A 27870-nucleotide genomic window follows, 5' to 3' on the forward strand; every position below is an offset into this window, starting at 1 on the left:
TATTAAGAGATAAAACAAGTCATTGAGAGAGTATTTTGGTGGTGTGAAGGTGATGGGAAGGATAACGGTCAACCTATTTTAGATGACCTGGTCATGAAGGTCATAGGTCAGGTGGCTAAAAGTCAATTAATTGCAAGCTAATTTGCCTAAAACTAATTTGTTTCATGGCTGTTTTCACTGAAGGATGAATTCACCAAGCATATTTATGTCATTAATACTATTTAGTTTTGGTTCTCATTTTGATTTTCTTTTTTTTTTAAATTTTTTTCATTTTGATTTTCTAACAGAATTTTAAGGTGTTCTCAACAACTTGAGGTACAGAAAGCAGGGGAAATTGCAAGGTGTGGGTGAGTGGTGCTGAGGACTACAAAACATTTTACTAAGGATACATTCTTTAAAGGAAGGATTGTTATAAATACATTTTTCATTGTTATTATTCATAAGGATGATACATTAATGTGAACTCCTCACATTGAAGAATATAAGCAAGAAGGCACCATTTACAAAGAATATATTCATAAAAGAATATTTTCCTTGAATACATTCCTAAAACAATATATTCATGAGGAGAATATATTCATAAGAATGCTTTTAAATTTTCTCTGTGCCTGCTCCCTGCTGTTGCTGCTGGAGATGGTGACAGAATTAGAAGGAGATGGGGGAAACTGAGGCACAGACAAAGAGGAAGACTAAGAGAGGTGAGCTTCAAGTTCAAGTGTTACAGAGCTGGGGAAGAGACAGTTTAAACATTTCTTAAAGTGGTATTATGAACTCTGAAGTTAAAACACTTAATCACATCAAGCAAATTGGTCATTTGGGGAACAGGTCACTCAAGAAATTGGTTATTTGGAAAATTAGTAGATTGACTGTAATTTATCATCTGTACTGGGACGCTTTTGAGAGTGAAAGGGGTACTGTTGATAATTGTGCTGGAACAATAGATATAAACTAGAACAGTGCTAAAGCAAACTGTGATGTAAGGTCATCCTGCTTCCCTGTCTCCTGGTCCAGACTGGTTCGTGGTGCCTGTGTTTGAGTAAGATGGGGCATGCACAAACCTGAGGAACACTCGGGATCTGCTTGGTTTTGTAATATGGCTACATGCTGGTTTGAGATTGAATATGTGGATTGTTTCTCAACATGAATACCATCTTCTGTTTGAAAGATCCAAAGCTGTAGGGTATTAGGATAAGTTTTGAGGAAAGCTGTGATTTCTTGGATGGCATCCATGGCGGTTATTACCTCTTGATGGATGACTTCCAATGCTCGACCTTTAGGCCAAGCTCCAAACTCACATTTCCAAATGCAAGCTAGACATCTCCTGCAGGCACCTCAAATCTAACATGTGCCAAATAGAACTCCTAGGAAGAGAGTGTAGAGAAATGAAAGAAGAACTTTGGGAAGGATTTCTCCCTGTCATTTTTTCATGCCATGCTTGAATGTATTTTTAAAAACCCAAGAGAACTTTCTCCCTCTTCTTTCTTACTCAAAACCTACCTACCCATTAGAGCCCAGCTTAAATCTTACCTTTCTGTGGTGTCATCTTATGAAATAGCCACATTTCCCTCTCCGTTATCTGAATTACCGATTGTTTATCCATGACAGCAACTCAAGGTGGTCCTAAGTAAGGTCTGTGCTTAGTAGTATTTAGTTTGGATTGTTGTTCAGTCACCAAGTCATATCCAACACTTCACGACCCCATGGACGGCAGCATACCAGGCTTGCCTGTCCCTCACCATTTCATGGAGTTTGCCCAAATTCATATTCATTGAATCAGTGATGCCATTCAATCATCTCATCTTCTGTTGCCCTCTTCTCCTTCTGCCTTAATCTTTCCAAGCATCAGGGTCTTTTCCAATGAGTCAAGTGTTTGGAATTGCATTGTTTTTAAACTTTATTTTTAATTGGAGGATAATTGCTTTATAATGTGTTGGCTTCTGCGATGCAACAGCTAGAATCAGTCACAAGTATACACATATCCCTTCCCTTGAGCCTCCCCCCCATCCACCCCATCCCACTCCTCTAGGTTGTCACAGAGCACCAGGCTGAGCTCCCTGTACTATACAACAACTTCACATCAGCCATCTATTCTATACGTGGCATGCATATATTTTTTTTTTTGGCATGCACATATTTCAATATTACTCTCTCAATGCCTTGTTTTCTAAATATTCCAAGTGTCCCAGATATTTTCACCATGTTGCCCTGAAGCTTGCTAAGCAGATAACAGGGGTTCATTTGTTCATAAATTCTTTTCTGGAATACTTATTGAGTGTCATCTTACGCACCAGGTATTCTTCTACTTTCTAGGGAGAGAGCAGTCCACAAAATAGAGGCCCTGATGTCCAGGAGCTTACACTTTAGTGGAGAAGATAGACAAAGAACAAAGAACTCATTTTCAAGATGAGAAAAATGAGGCCTTGAAGTGAAGGGGTGTGTTCAAGGACACAAGGAATCTAGTGTAGGAGTCAGAAGCCGAAGCTGATCCACTCTCTAGTGCAGTGTGATTTCCCAGAGAACCAAACCAAGTGCTCTGTGTAACGTCCTGGAGGGGGCTCTCCATGTGGTGGGCGCTGTGAGAGTTTGCCTGCCCTCTCATAGCTGCATTTCTGGGCAGTCAGGAGGGAGTCTGAGAGTCCCACTTACTGCTGGTAAGAAGATGATCCTTGGACTTTCTTGGATCCATCCTTACAGATGGACTATCTCCGTCTGTAGGAGCCAAGAGAGCCCAAGGTCTATGAGCACTCAAGGTGCTCCCACATGCGCAGTTGTGAAAAGGGGACCCAGAGTTCTGTGTGTGCCTGGCAGACTACTCAGATACCTCTCCACCCAACACACAGAGCCTCACCACTGTTATTCTTGAGGACCTCAGGAGTAATCGCATCACATACTTTACTATGGTTTCCATTGGTCATCACAAGAAGCCCAGAACCAAATGAATGCCGAATGATTTCTCTTATATGAGATATCTAGAGTAATCAAGTTTATGCTGACACAAGGTAGAGTGGCAGTCACTGGGGCTGGGAGGATGGAGGTCTAGTTGTTTAATGGAAAGAGAGTTTTAGGTTTGCAAGACAAAAGGAGTTTTGGAGATTGGTTGCACAACACTAAATGTGCTTAATACTACTGACCTGTACACTCCAGTACTTTGGCCACCTCATGTGAAGAGTTGACTCATTGGAGAAGACCCTGATGCTGGGAGGGATTAGGGGGAGGAGGAGAAGGGGATGACAGAGGATGAGATGGCTGGATGGCATCACTGACTTGATGGACATGAGTCTGAGTGAACTCTGGGAGTTGGTGATGGACAGGGAGGCCTGGCGTGCTGCGATTCATGGGGTCGCAAAGAGTCAGACACGACTGAGCGACTGAACTGAACTGAACTGTACACTTAAAAATGGTGAAGATGGTAAGTTTTATATTCTGTGTATTTACTACAGTTAAAAAATTAAAGACTCCTAGGACCCAGGGTCATCTTTCAGCCCTTGTTACTCACCCCCATTCTCGTATATGACTTTAGAGCTGCTCCTTACTCCACAATCCTAGCCATCTCATTCCCGCTCTCTCCTTCCCCACGGCGTTTAGGACCATCTGACTTCCTGCCTGTGTTGTTTGCCTGTCTCTCTCCGGCTTAACTAGAATATTTGCTTCGCTGGAGCAAAGATTTCTGTTGGTTCTGTTCACTGCTGTCATCCCAGCCCCTGTCATGGTGCTTGCAGAGTAGTGCTCACACATGTTTGCTGATTGGCTGCTGAACGGTGAGCTGTGCAAGGATCTCACAGGGGAACATGCAGTGTATATGGCCAGGCGGAGAAAAGGAGCAGCAGTTACGCCACCGTCTCTCCATGTCACGTAATTTGGCATCGCCCCAGGACATATCTTTGCATGACACATTGCATTAAAAAAAAGTAGGATTAATTATTTCAAAGCATTTGCTTTGAAACTTAGCTAGAAAAAGGTGTGGGGAGCTCTTCTGTTCTGGGTGGCCTACATGTTGCTGCCTGGAGTGTTTCCTTTTGGAAACCCCTTCTGTCGCCCTATTTTAAAATTTAGTGACATTGTTTCATGGCTGGTTTTCACCTTCATTTTTTGTTAAAAATATAGACTCTCTTCATTCACTCCCTCAAACCCATCCTTCACTCATCATGTGTATGTTCTGATGCTTTGAAAATTGCTGCAATCATAGGTAATCTGCAGAATTCTACCTTATTAACAGCACAGCCAGGAGCTAATCAGAAGTCTTCATTTGCCCGACACAATTCACATCCCTCCAGGAGCAATTGTTCCATCACTTGCTGTCTTCTTTTTCCTCTGCCTTGTTTTTCATTCTGAATTCATTTGGTTTTTATGCTACTTTTAGGATCTTTTCTTTTGAGCTTTCTTGCTGCATGTAGCCCACATGCTTGGACTTCTTTATCTGACTTGACCATACATTTAATTAATTATCTAGTCAGTTTCATCAAAAACATTAAATCCCTTTTTTTTTTAAAAAACAACATTGAACTCTCTGATCATTTTGAATAATGAATTCAGTCCGAACATTGATGACAAATGATGACTTGTCTTCCTTTTTTCTCCAATCTTTCCTTCATTTCCTTTTTATTCAATGCTTTCAATTTCCTTTTGTCTTAAACTGATCTTGGTGTTCCTTTTAAGGTATGGACTTTTCGTGAATATTGGAGCAGATTATGCTTTACATTTTATTACAGACTCCTGTTGCTTGAAGGGACAGCAAGGATTTTCTCATTTCTTAATCTCTGCTGCTGCTTAGTTGCTTTCGTGTCCGACTCTGTGTGACCCCATAGACGGCAGCCCACCAGGCTCCCCGTCCCTGGGATTCTCCAGGCAAGAACACTGGAGTGGGTTGCCATTTCCTTCTCCAATGCATGAGAGTGAAAAGTGAAAGTGAAGTCGCTCAGTTGTGTCTGACTCTTAGGACTGCAGCCTACCAGGCTCCCCGTCCATGGGATTTTCCAGGCAAGAGTACTGGAGTGGGATGCCATTGCCTTCTCCTCTGCCTAGTGGTAAAACAAGGAAAAAGTGTGTGTGTGTGTATGTTTATATGTGCTATAGAGAAGTCTGTCTGTAACTTCATAAAATCTATGCTTATCTTTTTTTGGTGTCTTTGAACTTTAGGTGTTTTGATATAATCAAATTGGGATAAATGATTCAGTTAATCTTACATGATTTACTGTTGATAAACTTTTTTCTTTCTTTTTAAAAACTGGGTATTAATTATAATAAGAGATATTTTATAATCATTTCTCCAACCCTCAGCCTAATCTGGCCCTTATATTAGTTATCAGTAATCACAAGTCACATTGGGGTACCACTTCAGAGTTTTGAATTTGGAAGTATTGGAAATTCTTCAAATGACTCAAATCCATGATGGAGGAGTATATAGCCATTTCCTGCTTCTCATACCTTTCCTCTGCTATTCCTGCTTCCCACACACACAAAGATACACAAAATGCATGCCACATATATACTCTCTGAAGATTTCTTTCATATAGAATATACCTTATACCTTGTATTATACATCACATGACAGTAAAACCTCGAGATCCTGGTATGGCTTGGCGTAAAGTGTTTGGATGATTGTTATTGTGGATAACTTGATTTAACTCACGAAACTTTTCCCCCCAACTTTCTGTTTTAAATGGAAATTTTCTAAAATAAATTCTGTACTCTATATCCTCGTCACTAGGGTTTATAAAATATAATTGAACCTTTTCTTCATGATGTAGGCCTTCCATCAAAGAAAGTTGGTGGGTTGTACAGACAGTGTTTTTGGAGGTGGATTTTGATTCAGTCAGAATTCTTGGTTGGAAGCAACAGAAGTGGATTTTGGCTTATCAGGGATAGAGGGTACTCAAACAATTGTATAGAGGGCTGAAGACACCCAGTCTTTTTTTTAATTTTGAATTTAATTTTATATTTTATACAATTTTTAAAGGTTATATTTCATTTACAGTTATTATAAAAATAAGCAATATTCCCCATGTTGTATAGTACATTCTTGTAGCTAACTGATCCCAGTGGCTTGTACCTCTCACTCCTCCACCGCCATAATGCTCCTCCCCCCAGTCGCCACTGGTAACCACTAGTTTGTTTTCTAAATCTATGAGTCTACTTCTGTTGTAGATTCTACAAATAAGTGGTATCACACAATATTTATCTTTGACTTATTTCACTTAGCATAATAACCTCCAGTCCATCTGTGCTGTTGCAGACAGTATTATTTCATTCTTTTTTATGAGTAGTATTCCACCACATCTTCTTGATCCAGTCATCTGTTGATGGACACTTGCTGCTGCTCCTAAGTTGCATCAGTCGTGTCCGACTCTGTGCGACCCCATAGACGGCAGCCCACCAGGCCCCGCCATCCCTGGGATTCTCCAGGCAAGAACACTGGAGTGGGTTGCCATTTCCTCTTCCAATGCATGAAAGTGAAAAGTGAAAGTGAGGTCGCTCAGTCATGTCCGACTCTTAGCGACTCCATGGACTGCAGCCTACCAGGCTCCTCCATCCATGGGATTTTCCAGGCGAGAGTACTGGAGTGGGGTGCCATTGCCTTCTCCGCCATGCTGTTACAGACAGTATTATTTCATTCTTTTTTATGAATAATATTCCACTGTATATGTATATACCACATCTTCTTGATCCAGTCATTTGTTGATGGACACTTAGGTTGCTTCTATATCTTGGCAATTGTAAATAATGCTGCTATGAACACTGGGGTGCATGTATCTCTTTGAATCAGTGTTTTTTCCCCGCTGAATATATACCCAGGAGTGGAATTCCTGGGTCAAATGGTAGTTCCGTTTTTAGTATTTTGAGGAACCTGCATACTGTTTCTCACAGTGGTTGCACCAATTTACATTCCTATTAACAAAGTATCAGGGCTCCCTTTTCTCCAAATCCTCACCAACATTTATTAGTTGTTCTTTTTGATGATGGCCATTCTGACAAGAGATACCCAGTCTTGAGGGTAAGCTTCCAGAAATATTAATAATACTTTAAGAGAGGTCAAAGACCTGTCCCTATGTGGGAAGCTCCATTGCAGCTGTTGGGTAGCACAGTTTTAAATGTAACTTCTGTGCTGGGAACTTCGTCTTGCAGCTTCAGCTGCTGTCAGCGTGAGAAAGGGAGAGGAAGAGGGAAAAGAGAGAGAGAAAAAGAGAGAAAGAAGGATTGAGAGTGCTCAGTGTGAGGGAGATTTTGGTACTGAGTCTGAACTGATGCTCTGAAGCTTTGCTTCATGGATGTGCCCTCATGGGAGGGATAGCTAACGTTTTCATCTCCTCTATGGGGTTGTCTGTTACCCACCAGTACTCATAATGTGTGCAATTCCCCCCAAAGAGAAGGGGCTCCCTATAGGAAAGCTAAGATAAAATGTCAGACCCCACTTAGGGTTAAGTTCAGTCGTGTTCAACTCTTCGGGACCCCACGGTCTGGGGCCCCAGGCTCCTCTGTCCATGGAATTCTTCAGGCATGAATACTGGAGTGGGTTGCCATTCCCTTCTCCACAGGATCTTCCTGACCCAGAGATTCAACCCAGATCTCCTGCATTGCAGGCAGATTCTTTACCTTCTGAGTCACTAGGAAATCCCCTAAGCTCATAATATCCCAGGACAAATCTTGGCACCCACTTCCTTGCATCTGCCCTGATATGAGCCCAATTCCTTGTTTCTTTCTAAGAAAGTTGAGGGCAGCCTGAGCAATTGCAGCGTAAGGTAGTTCTTTCTGAAGTGTCAGAATCAAAACCTCTGGGGTGTTCTCTTGTCCTCGGTAAAATTCTTTAATACTCTTATCATTGAAGTGTGGCTATTTTGGCACTACTAAAAATAAGGAACATCCAGAGCTATTTGTTTTAGCTTCCCAGACATCTTTTTTTGGGGGGCAGTCTTTGAGAATTTCAGGATTTTTACCCTTAGCCTATTAAAGACAGGTGGCATTTCTGCAACTGCAGACATAGTTGGGCATCCTATTTTCCGGATTTCTTTTTTCAGAATTTTTTATTTGGGCTGCAGTGGGTCATAGTTGTGGTGCATGAGCTTCTCTAGTTGTGACATGTGGACTTAGCTGCCTCACGGCATTTGGGATCTTAGTTCCTTGACCAGGAATAGAACCCAAATCCCCTGCATTGGAAGGCGGATTCTTAACCACTGGACCACCAGAGAAGTCCTCTGTTTTCTGGATTTCTTTAGTTCCAGATACAGTTGACCCTTGAACAACACAAGTTTGAACTACATGGGTCCACTTATATGTGGACTCTTTTCACTAAGTGCTACTACAGTACTACGTGATCTGCGGTGGGTTGAAATCATGGTTGCTGAACTCTGCATGTGCAGGAAGTGCAGACATAGGAGTTATATATATGGCTTTTGACTGAGTGGAGGGGTGGTACCTCTAACAACACCTCCCCGCCCCTTGCCCCACCATGTTGTTCAAGAGTTAACAATAATCATGAAGTTTGGAGTTTCAGATATAGGTTAATTCAGGTTTACTGTGTCCTGTTATGAAGAAGTTGGGATAGAATTCATTGTGTAAATCCAGATGATTGAGAGTCTCGGTTTACTGTTCTATGAGTGGACATGATCCTGCTTGGGTTGGACCCCTGGGTGCTGGGAGAGTGGTTGAGATGATGAGGAAAGAGGAGAGATAGACATGGAGGAGGAAACTGGAGTCTCCTGACTCCTGGATACTGTGGCCATGCTTCCTACCTCCAAAACCACTATCCAGAAATCCAGCTACCCAAGCTCTTGACTTCCAGTCTTTTCTGTATTTATTGTACCTGCCTATAAACTATTTTTTTAAAATGATTTTTAGAAGCATTGGTAGTAGATGTTTGATGGGAAGGAAGAGACATTCAAAAGTATTATCTAAAATTCAAATGATATATTTCAGAGCAATAGATTTGGTTCAGACCCAGACTCCACACTGACTGTGTACTTGGGGAAGTTACTCAACGTCTCTGATCTCCAGTGTTTTTCTCAGCAAAGTAGGAATAACAGTGCTTGTGTTGTATAGCCAGTGAAGATTAAATGAGACCAAAAGGTAAACTGCCACTCATAACGTACTGAGTAAATGTTGTATCCCTGCTTGTATGGAGTTTATGTACATGGACCCTGCCCCCACTGTGGTGACCTCAATATCTTTGTATAGCATCGCTGGTAGAAGTCAAGTGAAGTGAAGTGAAGTCGCTCAGTTGTGTCCGACTCTTTGCAACCCCATGGACTGTAGCCTACCAGGCTCCTCTGTCCAGGGATTTTCCACTGGAGTGGATTGCCATTTCCTTCTCCAGTGGATCTTCCCGACCCAGGGATGGAACCCAGGTCTCCCGCGTTGTAGACAGATGCTTTATCGTCTGAGCCACCAGGGAAGTCTGCTACCAATTGAGGGTTTGGCAGCCTCTCACTCTAACGTAAGTTAAATGTCATCCTGAAATCATAATGAACTTTCTAAAATTATACATTTTTGCATAACCTGATGGGGCTAGAGAATTACGACTATTCTGGAAGAATTCCAGCATAGAAGCTATACACCAGAAGTGAAATTCTGGCAAAATACATTTTCCAAGGAATTAATTTTATTTTTTGGAGGATTACCACATATATTTTTCTTTTTATTTCCTAAACTGTATTTATCTCTTTATTTATAGGTAATGCGATACTTTAAATAAAGCACCATCTTGGCTTATATTCTTCTGCCTCCCCCCGCCATAGACAACGGCTTTCTTCATTAGAATGTCTCATTTAAACAGTAGTATTTGTGCTTTCTCTCCCAACCTTCCAAAAAATTCACTGCTGGGCGGAGAAAGAAGTTGATAAATAAAAAGTAATTTGTTCATAAAATTTATAAGCTGCTGGAAATCAGAGCCCAGGAAGAAAGTGCCAAGTCAGCTTTAAAAGAAGATAATAATCAAAACAGCAAATGTACGAGTGCATTATGGTGAGAATAAATCAACTGGCGAGGCTCAATATGAACAATATGGAAAAACAGCCAAGTGAAGAAATGTCAAATGAAGGATTATCTTTACTTGTGAAGAATCTATTTACATCATAAATTTAGTGCTGGATTTCTGCTTTGCAAAGCCTTAAGCAGCAGCAACAACAAAACAAAACAAAACAGCAAAACCCTTTGTTTTCTAACCAACTTCTAATGGTTTTGTGCCTTAGAGATAGACTTTTTCAGTGGCCTGCCTTTCATTGCAAATTTAACCCTGAAAGAAGGGCTCCCGCAGGGTTTGCTCAGGGTTGGAGATATAGATCATTAATTGGACATAAGTTTACTTCTTTAACTGGCCTTTGCCATAGAGGGCAGCTGTTGACCATTTAAGTCTTAAACTCCAAAAGCAGATGTTCCATGGCACAAACATGACTTTATAACAATGAAATAACTTTATTGCTTTTCTTCTATTGGCCCTTTATACTTATTCTGTGCTAGCTCTTCTCTGCCCCTGGATGAAAGATAAAATTTAGGGCAAATCCTAGTAGCTTTCCGGCCACTTTCAATGAACAGAAGGTCAGTCAGTCATTTCAGTCATTCAGTCGTGTCCGACTCTTTGTGACTCCCATGGACTGCAGCATGCTAGGTCTCCCTGTCCATCACCAACTCCTGGAGCTTACGCAAACTCATGTCCATCAAGTCGTTGATGCCATCCAACCATCTCATCCTCTGTCATCCCCTTCTCCTCCTGCCTTCAATCTTTCCCAGCATCAGGGTCTTTTCCAATGAGTCAGTTCTTCACATCAGGTGGCCAAAGTATTGGAGTTTCAGCTTCAGCATCAGTCCTTCCAATGAATATTCAGGACTGATTTCCTTGAGGATTGACTGGTTGGATCTCCTTGCAGTCCAAGGGACTCTCAAAGTCAGGCCAGTATAATAGAATCAGTATATTTCATTATAAGTTAGTATTTTCCCTCCTCCCGCATCTCAGGTCTGCTCAAGGCTGGCTGGAGGCATTGAGCAAAAGGGGATCTGGTTGGCTTTTCTTCTTTTTCTCTAATGTGCATCATACCCTTCCTTCCTTATTTTGAGATGAAATCCCCTATTTCAGATCAATTTCAAGGTAGAAGGTGGGAGGGGCTGGGGAACAGCGGGATGGAGCCAGGAAAGGTCTTACCTGATGAGTGCTGTCATCAGAAGGCCGCTGACTCCACAGATGGGCCCACTTGATTTGGGGCACTTTCTGGGTTCTCTGAGTATCCACCTCTGGGAAGCTGTTACTTGCAATCCATCATTAAATCTGTTCTGCCTTCAAAAACTATTCCAAGTCTAACCAATTAGTGTCTCTTCCACTGCTCCCTATGCTCCAAGCCACTACCAGCTCTCTCCTAGATTACAGCAGTGGTCTCCTCCTAACTGATTTCCCTGTTTCTGCGCCCATGTTCCCTAGTCTTTTTTATATGTGGTAGCTAGAGAAATTCTTTTAACATCTAGTGCAAATCATGTTATTTCTTTGTTCAGGCTGTCTGGTGGTTTCCCATCTCACTCAAAGCCCTTGAATAGATTACAGGATGTATGGTTTACCCTTCATCACACTTTTAGAGTCTTTGCATTTGCTGTTCTCATTACTTAGGATACTTTCCCTCAGATAGCCATGTCTTAGTCCCTCATCAACTTCAATCTTGTACAAATGTCTCTTTCCCTGTAAGCTTTTCCCTGTCCATTCCATTGAAAACTGTAAACCTGACTTTCTCCCAGCACTTCCCATCCCATTTTCCTCCTGTTTTATTTTTCTCCATAACATGATAATTTTGACCTACTGTATATTTCTTACTCATATATTTTGTTTTATTCCTCTCTTAGTATAAACTTCATAAAGGTAGAACTTTTATCAGTTTTGTTTCACAGTTGTATCCCGGACACATAGAACAGGACTTGGCATGTAGTCAGTGTTCCATATTATTTTGAATCAATGAGTGAATTATTGATGATACTTGCCATGTTTTATTGTAATTCATCTGTTCATACAACTATATCTCTCTTTAGACTCTTTGAGTGAGTGAAATTCTTTCAGTTGTGTCCGACTCTTTGTGATCCCATGGACTATACAGTTCATGGAATTCTCCATGCCAGAATATTGGAGTGGGTAGCCATTCCCTTCTCCAGGGGATCTTCCCAATCCAGGGATTGAAACCCATGTCTCCTGCATTGCAGGCGGATTCTTTACCAGCTGAACCACCAGGGAAGCCCTTAGGCTCTTCAGTAAGGTCTAGATCTGGGTCATTTTGTGTTCCCTATATATCCAATTCAGTACCTGGTGCAGTATAAATTCTCAATAAATATTTGTTGAATAAATTAAATAGTGAGTGAATCAAGAAAGATCGTTGGAGACGAGGAAAAAAGGATTTGAGGAGTAAGCTAACATAGAAAATTGGGAAGGAGAAAGTTTCAAGACAAAGTAAAGCAGTCATATATTAAAGGCAGAGTAAGCCATGGCGCTTGATGGGGTAGGGGTTATGGGCCTTTGAGGGGTGGTGGAAGGGAGGGTGCAGGACAGGTTGTTGGGGGATGAGGCGGGAGGTGGAGGTGACTGAGAAGAGCTGCAGGATGTGGAGAACTCTGTCCAGAAGAAGCTTGTGAGGGGGTGAAATGGAATTTAGCCTGAGGGGAAATTGGTTGGGGGAATTTTGTGTATATATTAGTACACAGGAGGGACTTCCCTGGTGGCTCAGACGGTGAAGTGTCTGCCTACAATGCAGGAGACCTGGGTTCAATCCCTGGGTTGGGAAGCTCTCCTGGAGAAGGAAATGGCAACCCACTCCAATATTCTTGCCTGGAAAATCCCACGGACGGAGGAGCTGGGTAGACTATAGTCCATGGGGTCGCAAAGAGTTGGACATGACTGAGCAACTTCACTTTTTCACTTTCACTGTAGCACACCGGAGAATTGAAGATGTTGGTAGGCTGAAGCTCTTGTTGAGAGAGAGATTAAAATTCAGTAGAGAGGGGATAGATGCTGGTACAGATTTGGGAGGGGACAGCAGGAAGGGGGATCAAGAGGACAAGGGAAGACCCAGTCCTGGGGAGAGGTAAGGTTCCTATCTGAAGCAGGAGTTACCCCTGGTCCTGGCTTGGATTCACAGGTGTGGAGGGAGGGAGGGAGGAAACAACTGACCTAGCTACCTCCCTCCTCACTCACCTTCCTGTCTGAGTCTTTCTGCTCATCCATTCATCTGCTCACCCATCTGTCCTCTCACCCACCTGTTCATCTATCAACTTTTTCTTAGAAGCCAGACTCATTTCTTAGTTACTTCTAAGTGCTTTTCCCCAGGGATGCTGGGGAAGTCTGTAGTACTATGAGGTGGGACCAAGGTATGGAAATCTTTTCTCGAGTCATATATGATTGGGCAAGCTAGGAGTTTTGAATGGCCCCACCCAGTAATTCCCTAGCCTGAAGATCACTTTGAGGTCAGATATACACAATGTAAGATGAAAAACAACAGCTCACTAATATTTAGATCTTTATACTTTTCAGAGTCTTTTAAATTCCAAAATGTTCTACCTACTTGTTTCTTTCCACTTACTTCTCTGCAGACTAGGCAAGATGATTGTAGGTAAATAATTTCCACCTCTCCGTATGATATCCAGTGAAAGGAATTGAGAAATTTTTTTTCCTTTCAATAATTGCCACTTCTATTTATGAACAATGGAAGAGAACAAAATAAAGAGTAAATGGAGAGAGGAAAAAAATAAATCCACCCTGACTTGACACTCTGTCCAGTTAATGAACCCTACAGAGGAACCACATTAACACTGCCACTGTTTTTAATGATGGAATAACTCATATGTGCACTCATTCGGGACATTTATAGATTATTAATTACCCATACACACAGTATTCAAGCTATGAATGTAATTACCCGGAGCCTGTCTTTCCTTGCTAATCCAGCATCTTAGATCTTGTTTCCTGAATCACCCTTGGTTATGTGAAGCCCCAGATGTACTCTATACTCCTTGGAATCATTTTGGCAGCATCCCCCTTAACCTCTGCTTGTATTGACCTGTCAGGCACCTTCAGCTAAGTACCTGCTTTAAAGTATTGATTCTCAGGGCAAAGATGTTATGATGATTATAATACCCCCATCATCCTCGTGTTCACAGAGGGGACGTGGAAGCGGATTATGGGGACTGATTTATTTCAGGAACTTAGGGAATGTCATGGTTGCCCTTGCCTCTGAATCTGGGCTTAAAAACAGTTTAAAAATGATGAGGGCTGTTAGCTGGAGCTAGAGACATGCTGAGCAGACGGTCCATCAGAGGCCAAGAGCCGAAACTGATGGTAAACCAGCGTGGAGACTGGGAAAAAGGGGCTTCCTTAGGGAAACGTATTTCTAGTTCCCAGATGTGGAGTAGTTAATTCAGTAGCAATAAAGGTGACCTTAAAGAAGGGCCAATCTGTGCTGTGACTCAAGGCTCAGGCAGGTGGAAGTTTTACAAGCAAGGTTTGCACAAAACTATCTAGTTTTTGTTATAATCCCATGGCTTTGGCTCCTTGAGGAGCCAGTGAGATGGGGCATGGACTCTGCCTTCATTAGGGAGCAGGGGACACAGGGTCCCTCTTTCTCTCTTCCTACAATGTACTAGTATTATTTTTCTGATTATAAACATAAGATATGCTGATTATAGAATACTAAGCATTTTAGACATAAATTACAGAAAGTGAAATTATTTTAACCCACAGACATGACCATTGCTATAATTTATGTATGGTTTTCCAGAAGTTTTTTGATATGTCTAATAAACACATATATTAGCACAGATAAACCTTATAGATAAATCTCATTAGACCCACTCTTCTATAAATTTTTCAGCCTAAAATACTTCATGGACATCTTTCTATGCTATTGCATATAGACTTCTTTTTGTTTTTCTTTTCCAGTGCTTAAGACTATGCAGTTATATGGCTGTAGTACAATTTATTTAATTTGTCATTTGGATATAATTAAAACTTTTAAAATAAGTTAACCTGGAAAAAGAAATAATGTATATTAATTTTTGTTCATTTGTTTATTTCTACAAGCTTATCAACTAGGTCAAAAGGAATATTTATGGAAAATATTGGTGGGAATGGCTATCCACTCCAGTATTCTTGCCTGGAGAATTCCTTGGACAGAGGAGCCTGGTGGGCTACAGTCCATGGGATCGCAGAGTCTGACATGACTGAGCAATTAACACCTTTTTTGGTATGCACTGTCTCGCTTATTACCTCCCAAAAGTTAAACTAATGCATACTTCACGAGTATTTGTACCTTCACCAACTTTTGCAAATCTTAGGGTGGAAAATGATATCCCATTGTTATTTTAATATTCATTTCTTAATTACTAATCAGATTGAATACCTTTTCATGTGTTTTTTTTTGGCAGTTTGTTTCTTCTTTTGAAATTGTGCTGTTCATGAGCCTTCACTTACTTTTGGGGAAGAGGAGAGTACTTCTTTCTTTTTAAATTGATATATAAGAATTCTTCAGGAAATAGAGATACTAACTTCTTACTGCTCTGTATGTCACATATTTTCTTCCCCAAATATATTTTATTGCTGCCTTTATTTATAATTATTTTTAAACCAAGGACGCAATAAAATTTCATTCATATGTGATAGGTAACTTTCATTTCTTTCAAATAAAGAACAAGTCACTCAAAAATTATTTCCAGTTACCATTGACTTTTTAGACACTGTTGTTGATTTAAAAAAAAAAGTTCTGTATCATATTATATAAGTTCTTCCATTCTTAGTTTACCCATAGATTTAACCTGGAGTTGAGTACAGAATTTTATCAACTACATTTTCTGCATTTATCAAAGTGATCTTTTGGCTTTTTATTGTAATTTGTTAATCTTGTGAATAACATTGATAGATTTTCTAATCTCGATCCATCCTTGAATTCTGGAAATAAATCTTGGTTACAGGCACTGTATTATTTTTTAATGTGTGGTTGATTCTATACATTTGCTAATACTATTTTTAGGATATATATATTATATAATATATATGTGTGTGTGTGTGTTCATCTGAATTTGACTATAGGTTACTTTTTCCCTACTATTTTAGCCATTTTGATGTCAAAGTTAAACTAGCCTTGCAAATTGAGTTCTTGAAAGCTATACTAGTGTTTTTATGAAGCCAGCATCTGGAACTTTTTTAGGGATTTGAGTTTGCTAATTCTTTCAATTCCTGTTCTTAAAAAAAAAATCAAGCAATTTCTCAAAATTTTTTTATTTTTTGGCTTTCACATTATTGGCATGAAGTGATAAGTATTATTTTAATAATAAGAATGATCTCTTCTCTATCTGTAGTTATATTTTATACTTTTTCATTGCCAATGTATATATGTTCTCAAACTTTTTTCCTTTTGTTAGATTTGTTAAACATCTGTTAATGCTTTTTTAAAAAAGAGCTAGTTTCAGCTTTACTCAGCAATTCTAATTGTTTTAAGTTTTCTAATTCATTGGTTTCCTTTGTTTATTTTGTTGTTATTTTTCTAGCTTCTGAGTCTAATGTTACAAAAATATTTATTCTAGACATTTCTTGTTTTAGGAAAAAACTTATTTAAGGATGTAATTTTCTCCTGGGTAAGGTTTTGGTTACATCCCATAGAATTTTCCATTGACTGTTTCAACATATGTTAATTTCCAAATAATTTATAAATTAACTTATTTACTCACTGACACAAGAGTTATTTAGAGAAGCGAGATTTTAGATTTAATTCCATTTTAATCAGTGAGGGGGATCTTATAAGAGTTCACTTTTAGAAATTTAGAATTTACTGAGAAAGTTTTTTATGACTATTAAATGTTGTTATTCTTTCTTTATTTTAAATGAATGTTCACAGACATTTGAAAAGAATGTGTTTGTTCCCCTTTGGAGAGAGAGAATAATTTGCTATGAAGAGAAGCTTGTAGTAGATGTTATTCAAATGCTTTCTTTATTTAGTTTTTGTCATCTTGACATGACAAAATTTAGGAGTGGTTTGTTAACCTTTCCCCCTCTGCCAATGGGTTTTACTTTCTTTTTCTATTTCTAATACTTCTTTTTACTTTTTGGAGAGAGTATAGTAGGAAGTTAAGAGCGCTGATGCTGGTCCATCTGCCTGGTTTAGATTGGAGCCTTACCCTCGCAAGCCTACAGGCGTTGACAAGTTTCCTCACCTGTGAAGTGACATCATCTATAGGGCACTTGGGAAGATTATGTGAGTCACTATGTGTAAAGAGCTTAGATCTTCCTCTGACAGACGGTGAGCACTCTAGTACTCTTGACATATCTGCGGCCATGATATTGAGAGCAAAAAGGTTTATGGTTGCTATACATTTTGATGAATCTGTTGTTTATCCGTATGAAACAACTTTTTGTTCTGTATGGAGCTTTTTGTCTTGAATTCTGTATGAGCTAACGTTAACATTATTATAGTGCTTTCTTTTGGTTTGTATTGGCTTGGTCTGTCTTTGGGCATCTGTGTATTTGTAACCTTTCTGTATTATTTTATTTTAGATATTTCTCTTCTGGGCTTCCCTGGTGGCTCAGATGGTAAAGAATCTGCCTGCAATGCTGGAGACCCAGGTTTGATCCCCAAGTTGAGAAGGTCCCCTGGAGAAGGAAATAGCCACCCACTCCAGTATTCTTACCTGGAAAACCCCATGGACAGAGGAGCCCATATACAGTGGGCTAGAAGGGGAGCCTGGTGGGCTGCCGTCTATGGGGTCGCACAGAGTCGGACACGACTGAAGCGACTTAGTGGCAGCAGCAGCAGAACCTATGGAGTTACCAAGAGTTGGACACAACTGAGTGATTAACACACACACACACATCTCTTTTAAATAGCATGCAGAAGGAGCTTACCTTTTTTTTTCTTTTTAATAAGTCTGGGGAATTTTTTAATCAGTCTGGTGGTCCAGTGGTTAGGACTTGGAACTTTCACTGCTGGGACCCAGGATCGATTCCTGGTCAAGGAACTAAGATCCCTCATGCCGTACTTGTGGCTCCCCCCCGACCAAAATCAGTCTGAAGTTATTATTTTTCTTTATCTGAAGTAAAATTGACATGTAATGTTATATTAGATTCAAGTGTAGAACACTGTGATTTGATATTTCCATACACTACAAAATGATCATCACAGTAAGCCTAGTTGTCTTCTGTCACCAAATAAAGTTATTATAGCGTTGTTGATTATATTTCCTATACTGTACATTATATCCCCGTGACTTATTTAATTTATAACTGGAATTTTGTACCACTTAATCGCCTTTACCTATTTCCCACAAGTCCCACTCCTCTTTTCTCTGGCAACCAGTAGTTTTGTCTCTGTATCTACGACTGTTCCTATTTTGTTTTGTTTATTCATTTGTTTTGTCTTTTAGATTCCACATACAAGTCAAGTCATACAGTATTTGTCTTTGTCTGTCTGATTTATTTCACTTAGCATAACACCATCTAGGTCCATCCACGTTGTTAAAAAGGACAAGATTTCAATCTATTTTTTTTTATAGCTGAATAATATTTCATGAGATGGGAATACCAGACAATCCAACCTGCCTTCAAGAGATGGGAATACCAGACCACCTGACCGACCTGCCACCTGAGAAATCTGTATGCAGGTCAGGAAGCAATAGTTAGAACCAGATATGGGACAACAGATTGGTTCCAAATAGGAAAAGGAGTATATTGTCAAGGCTGTATATTGTCACCCTGCTTATTTAACTTATATGCAGAGTACATCATGAGAAATGCTGGACTGGATGAAGCACAAGCTGGAATCAAGATTGCTGGGAGAAATATCAATAACCTCAGATACGCAGATGACACCACCCTTATGGCAGAAAGTGAAGAAGAACTAAAGAGCCTCTTGATGAAAGTGAAAGAGGAGAGTGAAAAAGTTGGCTTAAAGCTCAACATTCAGAAAATGAAGATCATGGCATCTGGTCCCATCACTTCATGGCAAATAGATAGGGAAACAATGGAAACAGTGACAGACTCTATATTTTTGGGCTCCAAAATCACTGCAGATGGTGACTGCAGCCATGAAATTAAAAGATGCTTGATCCTTGGAAGAAAAGTTATGACCAACCTAGACAGCATATTAAAAAGCAGAGACATTACTTTGTCAACAAAGGTCTGTCTAATCAAAGCTATGGTTTTTCCAGTAGTCATGTGTGGATGTGAGAGTTTGACCATAAAGAAAGCTGAGTGCTAAAGAATTGATGCTTTTGAACTGTTGGTGTTGGAAAAGACTCTTGAGAGTCCTTGGACTGCAAGGAGATCCAACCAGTCAATTGTAAAGAAAATCAGTCCTGAATATTCACTGGAAGGACTGAAGCTGAAGCTGAAACTCCAATACTTTGGCCTCCTGATATGAAGAACTGACTCATTTGAAAAGAGCCTGATGCTGGGAAAGATTGAAGGCAAGGAGAAGGGGATGACAGAGGATGAGATGGTTGGATGGCATCACTGACTCAATGGACATGAGTTTGAGTCAGCTCTGGGAGTTGGTGATGGACAGGGAGGCCTGGCATGCTGTAGTACATGGGGTTGCAAAGAGTCAAACACAACTGATCAACTGAACTGAACTGAGTATTTCATGTGCTTTTTATAGGCATGTATGTGTACATATATGTGTGTGTGTGCAGTTTGAGTGTATGTATAAACACACACATGCCATATCTTTACCCACTCATAGGTTGATGGGCACTTAGATTGCTTCTATATCTTGTCTGTTCAAAGTTCTTACCTTTTACTTAGGGAACCTATTTGATTCCCTGGTGGCTCAGAGGGTAAAAGCGTCTGCTTACAATGCGGGAGACCCGGGTTCGGTCCCTATGTTGGGAAGATCCCCTGGAGAAGGAAATGGCAACCCACTCCAGTACTCTTGCCTGGAAAATCCCATGGACAGAGGAGCCTGGTAGGCTACAGTCTATGGGGTCGCAAAGAGTTGGACACGACTGAGTGACTTCACTAGTCAATAGTACTGATATTACTAATATTCTAATCAACTTTATGTTTCTTTTTGGAACTGTTTCTAGATCTCTTTTCAAGATTGAATTGTTGCCCCAGTGACCTTGTACTAGTAGCAAAGCTTAGATCCTTCTAGGCTGGTGTGGCTAGAGAAAAGTCTGCTTTTCCTACTTCAAAATAAGAAAAAGCAGAAGCTAGCCAGAAGGCATAGCATTTGTGGTCACAACCCTTTTAATATTTTGGAACTAAGTTTCTTACGGCTGTCATCCAGTAAGTACCTAATATAAGCTGAGTGCTTTTCTAGACACTTTATATATGTTGTTTCATTTAACTCTCACAGCAACCTTACTAGACAGATATTATTATATTTATAGATAGGGAGACTAATTTAAGAAATTGGGGTTTCTCAGGTGGTGCTAGTGGTGAAGACCCTGACTGCAAATGCAGGAGACGTAACAGACATGGGTTTGATCCTTGGGTTGGGAAGACTCTCTGGAGGAGGGGACGGCAGCCAATTCCAGCGTTCTTGCCTGAAATTCCTATGGACAGAGGAGCCTGGTAGGCTACAGTCCATAGAGTCGCAAGGAGTCAGATAGAACTAATGCGACTTAGCACAGCTTTAAATTGGCATGGCCGTTAAAGAAATTAAGGTGTGTTTCCGAGAAACTAAAGAATGTGTTATAAGCAATGTGTAAACTAATTCCTTTTCTCACTGTGTATTCATGAGATGTGGAGTAGGCTAAAAAATGGGTCCTGAATTGACTTTAATTGAATTTCTCAAAGAATAGGTTGCCAGTGCTGCTGGAAACTGGAGAAGGCGATGGCACCCCACTCCAGTACTCTTGCCTGGAAAATCCCATGGGTGGAGGAGCCTGGTGGGCTGCAGCCCACGGGGTCGCTAAGAGTCAGACACGACTGAGCGACTTCACTTTGACTTTTCACTTTCATGCATCGGAGAAGGAAATGGCAACCCACTCCAGTGTTCTTGCCTGGAGAATCCCAGGGACAGGGGAGCCTGGTGGGCTGCCATCTATGGGGTCGCACAGAGTCAGACACGACTGAAGCAACTTAGCTGCAGCAGCAACAGCAGCTACTGGAAACAGTGGAGCATCTCATTCTGGCTCACCCATTTTTCATACTAGTTTAAGTTTCCACTCTAAGTTGATTATTTTGGAGTGGGTTATCTGGACTTCAGTAGCCTTTTCACTGCTAGAGGAGGGGAAAGTGGTGTGTGTCACACTCAGCCGTTCACTTTTCTGTTTGCAGGGGCTGGGACTGGAGTTCGTGGGATCTGTGCTTACTGGTCTTACACAATCCCAGAGAGGAGAAATGCCTTATTCATCTGATATCTCTAGTGCATAGAAGAATGCCAGGCCCATAATAGGTGGTATTTCTTAAAATGACCTGAGTTCAGAAGAAGGAAAGTTGTTTTACGTTAATATTTGAATTATGAGGCTTTAAAAAAAGGCACATAGAATATAAATGCATTCTCTTAAAATTATACTTTCTATAATTTCTACACTATTTTGTATAACACAATAAAAATAAAGTGTGTTTATTACTCTTTCAAGAACTTCCTCCAGCCCATAGCAGAATGTACTTTCAGTAGGAGCTCATCCCAGTCACCAAGGGAGAGAGGAATGACATTGACATATGAATGACCGTTTGCATTTGTGATGTGAGTGAGGACATTCAACTAATAAAGTGCTCTGAAGCCAGCTGCAGGGGAGATGTATACCCCTGATCTCACAGGGATTCCATGGTCGAAGAAAAAAAAATCAACCCAAATGAAAACTCCCAGCTTACATCAGGAAAATACTGCTGCAGACCTTTAATGAGATCCCTAGGTGAACCAGTTTTTATATGGGCCTGTTTGACTTCTACAGATATCTGGCTAGACCTTGATTGATTGTCAGGCTTTTTAAGTAGCATTGATTTTTTTTTTTTTCTGCAGCAACATTGGGATGATGAGGTCATTGTATTCTGCCACATTATTGAAGTTCTTGTTAAAGCAACTTGGATGTTAAAAGCATATCACGGCACTGGCTTCTTGTTCCAGCTAAATTTTGAGAGATGGGAAAGTTGAGGTAAGTGAAATGATAGAGGCTAAAAAAATTCTCCTTTCTGGTTATGGGGGGGGGTTGTGTTTCAGGTTTTTATGAATTAGAATGATAGTTGGTAGCTCTTCATCACAGCTGATCACTTCTTTTCATTCTTGCTTTGTTGCTCAGTTTTGTCCGACTCTTTGAGACCCTTTGGACTATAGCCCGCCATGCCCCTCTGTCCGTGGAATTCCCCAGGCAAGAATACTGGAGGGGGTTGCCATTTTCTTCTCCAGGGGATCTTCCCGACCCAGGGATCAAACCCATGTCTCCTCTGTCTCCTGCATGGCAGGTGGATTCTTTACCTGCTGAGCCATCAGGGATTTACTGAGCAGGGACTGTCATGAACATCTGACGCACAGGACCTCTTTGTCATCACTACACCTCTGTGAGGCAGGTGTTATTCTTTGCACCTTGCAGATGAGGACGCTGTGTCTCAGAGAGAAGGGTTGCCTTCTCAGGGTTAACTAGTCAATGGAAGAGCTAGGTTTTAGATCAAGCGATGGCACCCCACTCCAGTATCCTTGCTTGGAAAATCCCATGGACGGAGGAGCCTGGTAGGCTGCAGTCCATGGGGTCGAGAAGAATAGGCCACAATCGAGCGGCTTCACTTTCACTTTTCACTTTCATGCATTGGAGGAGGAAATGGCAACTCACTCCAGTGTTCTTGCCTGGAGAATCCCAGGGATGGGGGAGCCTGGTGGGCTGCCATCTATGGGGTCACACAGAGTTGGACACGACTGAAGAGACTTAGCAGCAGCAGCAGCAGCAGCATGGCTGACTCCAAAGCCCATGCTTTGAACTGCTGGTTTCCTATATTATGGAACTGCTGTTTTCCCATTCTCTTACATCAGAGAGTAGGATTGGAGGCTGCTGCTTAAGTGACAATCCTTCTCTCCCATGTGAACCTGGGTCCTAGGGAAAAATGGAAAGAGTACCATCCCTTGGGAAACAGCATCCTGACCTTCCCACTTGCAGACCTGAACCTCCTTCAGCTTGAGCAAAGCTGTGTCCCTGAAGGGGTCTCAGAGGGCTTTGCACATTTTGGGATTCCTCCGGCTCCCACCTATTGATCGGTGGCTGCCAGAAGCTTTAATCCGATTAGAGTCTCTAAAACTAGTTTCCATCTCTGGCGCCTGACTCGGGTTTCAGAGCAAGAGGAAAAAGTATGACATCACCCCTGCTTGCATCTGTGCTGGGTGGCTAATGAAATTACGTGATGGATTTGAGGACCATTAAAGTCAATGTTGATCCTGATTATTATTAAGAGTACTTTCAAATTTACTGCACTGTGGGGCAGGCTCGAAAGCATCATTTTTCATAGGTGTGTTCATTGCTCTGGATTTTAATGCACAACTCCCTGGGATATAGGGAACGCTAGCAGCACAGAGAATCAATTCTGAAATCTGCAGATGAAAGTGAGTGGAGCCCTTTTGCTGGAGGGAGAAGGTTCTGGGATTTTTCCATAATGAGGCATCGTGATGACCTCAGACTATAAAACGTAACAGAATATGTTTGTCAAATAAATATGAAGCACTGCAGTTTCCATTAGCATCAGCAAACAATAGTATTTTTTTTAAGTTCAATTGGTTAGTGTACAAAAAAGTGTTCAGTTCAGATCACCAATCCACTGAGCATAGACACTGAGCTAACACTAGAGATACACTGTACTGAGGGGAAGGCCAGGCTTGTGTTCTTTATCAGGATGTTTCAAGGGCCCAGCTAAATGTCGGGCGTGCAGATTATTCTCTGTGTTAAAAAAAATACACACGCATCCATGTATAACATAATACTATAAAATGCATAGATCTTAACTGTACAACTCTATAAATTTATATGCATACACAAAGCAACACACACATGCACACCTATGAACTAGGCCTCAAATGAAAATATAGAGCATTTTCTATATCCTAAAAGGCTTTGTCTTGCCTCGTCACATTCCCCCAACAGAGATAACTACTATTTTGACTTTATGCATAGGTTGATTTTGTCTATAATAAATATACTTCATATACATTCATATAAATCAATTTTCACATAAAAGGAATTATGCACTATGTAATCTTCATCCATGTTGCTACATGTAGTTTGTTTTTTTATTTTTTAATTTTTCTTTTATATTTGGGTTGTTTTTAATTGCTACACAATATTTCATTGGTTAAATCAGTTCAGTTCGGTCACTCAGTCATGTCCGACTCTCTGTGACCCCATGGACTACAGCATGCCAGGCTTCCCTGTCCATCACCAACTCCCGGAGCTGACTCAAACTCATGTCCATTAAGTCAGTGATGCCATCCAACCACCTCATCCTCTGTCATCCCCTTCTCCTCCCACCTTCAATCTTTTCCAGAATCAGGGTCTTTTCCAATGAGTCAGTTCTTCGCATCAGGTGGCAAAGCTTCAGCATCAGTCCTTCCAACAAATATTCAGGACTGATTTCCTTTAGGATGGACTGGTTGGATCTCCTTGTAGTCCAAGGGACTCTCAAGAGTCTTCTCCAACACCACAGTTCAAAAGCATCAGTTCTTCAGTGCTCAGCTTTCTTTGTAGTCCAACTCTCACATCCATACATGACTGCTTGAAAAACCATAGCTTTGACTAGATGGACCTATGTTGGCAAAGTAATGTCTCTGCTTTTTAATATGCTGTCCATGTTGGTCATAGCTTGTCTTCCAAGGAGCAAGCATCTTTTAATCTCGTGGCTGCACTCATCATCTGCAGTGATTTTGGAGCCCAAGGAAATAAGATAAGATCTCTGACTGTTTCCATTGTTTCCCCATCTATTTGCCATGAAGTGATGGGACCAGATGCCATGATCTTCGTTTTCTGAATGTTGAGTTTAAGCCAACTTTTTTCACTCTCCTCTTTCACTTTCATCCAGAGGCTCTTTAATTCTTCTTTGCTTTCTGCCATTGGATAAATATTGTGCCATTAATTTATTATTCTATAATAGATATTTGGATTGTTTCCAGTTTTTAGCCGTTATAAACAAAGCCATTTGAATATTCTTGTACATGTCTTTTGATGGAATTTTCTCCTGTTTATTTTGGGCATATATAGAACTGGAACTACTGGATCATTTAAAATATTTTTGAATTGTTGAATTGAAAAACACGGTCCTTAATTTGTCTGTGGCCCACTCAGACCTTGCAAAATAATGCTGGTCACCTATCGCATGTGTTCTTAGTAGAAAATAATCACTGATAGCAAAGAATTAAAGCAGCATATAAACAAAGCTGCTGCTGCTGCTGCTAAGTCACTTCAGTCGTGTCCGACTCTGTGCGACCCCATAGACGGCAGCCCACCAGGCTCCCCCGTCCCTGGGATTCTCCAGGCAAGAACACTGGAGTGGGTTGCCATTTCCTTCTCCAATGCATGAAAGTGAAAAGTGAAAGGGAAGTCGCTCAGTCGTGTCCGATTCCCAGCGACCCCATGGACTACAGCCTACCAGGCTCCTCCATCCATGGGATTTTCCAGGCAAGAGTACTGGAGTGGGGTGCCATTGCCTTCTCCGATAAACAAAGCACTCATTATTTATTTATTACAATGATAGTACGAACTTAAACACGTTGTTTTAATAAAAATATGCCCAAAACTTGGTCATCTAGTAATTTTATTACAACAAACTCAATATTATACTGGAGTGTAATTACATATTCATGGTATAAATTCATAGTTAGCGTAGAATCATTTTAAAGAAACTACTGAGAACCTACTATGTGCCAGAAGACACTGTTCTGGACACTGGGGCTCTAGTAGAGAACCCACAGATAAGGAAAGGTCTCTGGCCTTATGAGGTTCTAGTAGAGACATAGATAATAGATGTCAAACAAATAAATATGTGCTATAAAACATACCACCAATGAGACATATAGTGTAAACAAATTTTGGGAAGATTACAGATATATCTCCTTTAGCAATAGATTTATGGATGATTTGTATTTGAACCACATCTATATATAGCTTAAAGTGTAGTTACTGAAAATTAGAGGCCTAATATCCTATTCCTATGCATAGTACTAAAATAATAATAATAATAGCTAACTATGTAGTTTAAGCCATGGATTATCTCATTTAATCTTCCCAGTATCTTTATGAAATAAGTACTAGCATCACCGACTCAGTGGACATGAATTTGACCAAACTCTGGGAGACAGTGGAGAACAGAGGAGCCTGGTGTGCTGCAGTCCACTGGGTTGTAAAGAGACATGACAGCAACTAAATGACAACAACAGCAACAACTAGTCTCTTATTTTAATGGTGAAGAAACTGAAGTACAAGGGGTTGAGTCACTTACCTGAAGTTGGACGACTAGTATGTGGTGATGCTGGGATAAAACCAAGCAGTCTGACTTTAGAGACTGTACTCTAATTATTGCTCTATTCTGTCCTCCAGATGGACAAATATGCATTAATATACACTGTCAAGTTACCCAAATGGCACCCAATAAATTCATAAAGATGTTATACTGACTGTAAGGTACAATGCAAAAGCCAAATGCAAATAGTAATGTTGGAAACCATGATCAATTGTAGACAGCATTAATGATACGTGATTCTCAAATTGTTTCCTGAAAACCACTGAGATTCTGTCCTGTGTGCTCATGCACAAGTTTTGCAGTATGTTCAAATGAGTAGCTACCAGATATCTTAACCCGATACTGAATTTAAAACTTCAGTGAACTATATTCATAGCTCTAATGTAGGAAGTATAGATAACTCACCAGTAGGCTATTAGTAGGGAATATTAGGTTGTAGGTAAAAATAAAAGCTAGTAGAAAGTGTGCCATTTGTTGTCAGTTTGAAAGATTTGCATCTCTGGGTCTGCTCATGCTCATTGGAAAGGCCCTCCTGAGAATCATTGACTAACATACCGAAAATGTACAAAGAAACTTTAAATAACATGTTAAGTGCTGTGGCAAGTAGTCTGTGTTGTCATGAGTGAGGCTTAGTAAATAGCTCCCCTGACTTCCTCTAGAATTCTGAAACAAGAGATAATTCAAAAGTCAGATAGTGATGAAGATACTACAGTTACTGATTGAAACAATAATGTAGAACTCTGGAAAGAGATTTATGCACTCAGGCAGAGCAGCCCTGGACAGACAGGCCTTTCCTAGAAGGGACAGAGCGTGCGTCAGGAGGTGGGAGGAATGTGTCCTCCGTGGGCAGTTTGCTCCCCCCGAGAAGAGGAGTAAGACTTATCCATGTTGCTCTGTCTCCCCTGGGAGGACTTGGTGGGAATAGATATGGGGCAATAGTGTCATGGATGTGGAACTCCCTTCACGTGGAAGGGAACATTAGGCTTGGGGAAGAAGTTTTTCTTGCACTGAAAAATACTTTGGTATGTATCCTGTGGGGCTTCACAGAAAGGATGCAGCTAACCAGGAAGAGGAGAAAGCTCTCTTCAGAAGACAACTTGTGCTGAGTCTTGTAGAGCTAGGAGCTAGCCAGATGGAAGTTGGAAGGCAGGATGCTTTAGACCAGGGTTTGGCAGACTACAGCCCACAGGCCAAATCTGGCCTGTTGTCTGTTTTTCAAAATAAGAATTTATGGGAGCACAGCCACATTTATTTGTTTATGTATCGGGTATGTATTTGTGCTATAATGGCAGAGTTGAGTAGCTGTGACAGAGACCATATGGCTCCCATAGCCTGAAATATTTACTCTTTGGTCTTTTACAGAAAAACTTGCCAGCTTCTGCTTTAGGCAGGGGTAATGCTCGGGTGGGTGAAAGAAGATGGTCGTGTATTGGGGATGTGGGCTGGGCACTGTAATTGGTTTGATACTGTTGGGACATGAAGCAGGAGGCAAG

This window comes from Bos taurus, chromosome 20 (genome assembly GCF_002263795.3).
Source record: "Bos taurus isolate L1 Dominette 01449 registration number 42190680 breed Hereford chromosome 20, ARS-UCD2.0, whole genome shotgun sequence".
In the NCBI taxonomy this organism is placed as follows: domain Eukaryota; kingdom Metazoa; phylum Chordata; class Mammalia; order Artiodactyla; family Bovidae; genus Bos; species Bos taurus.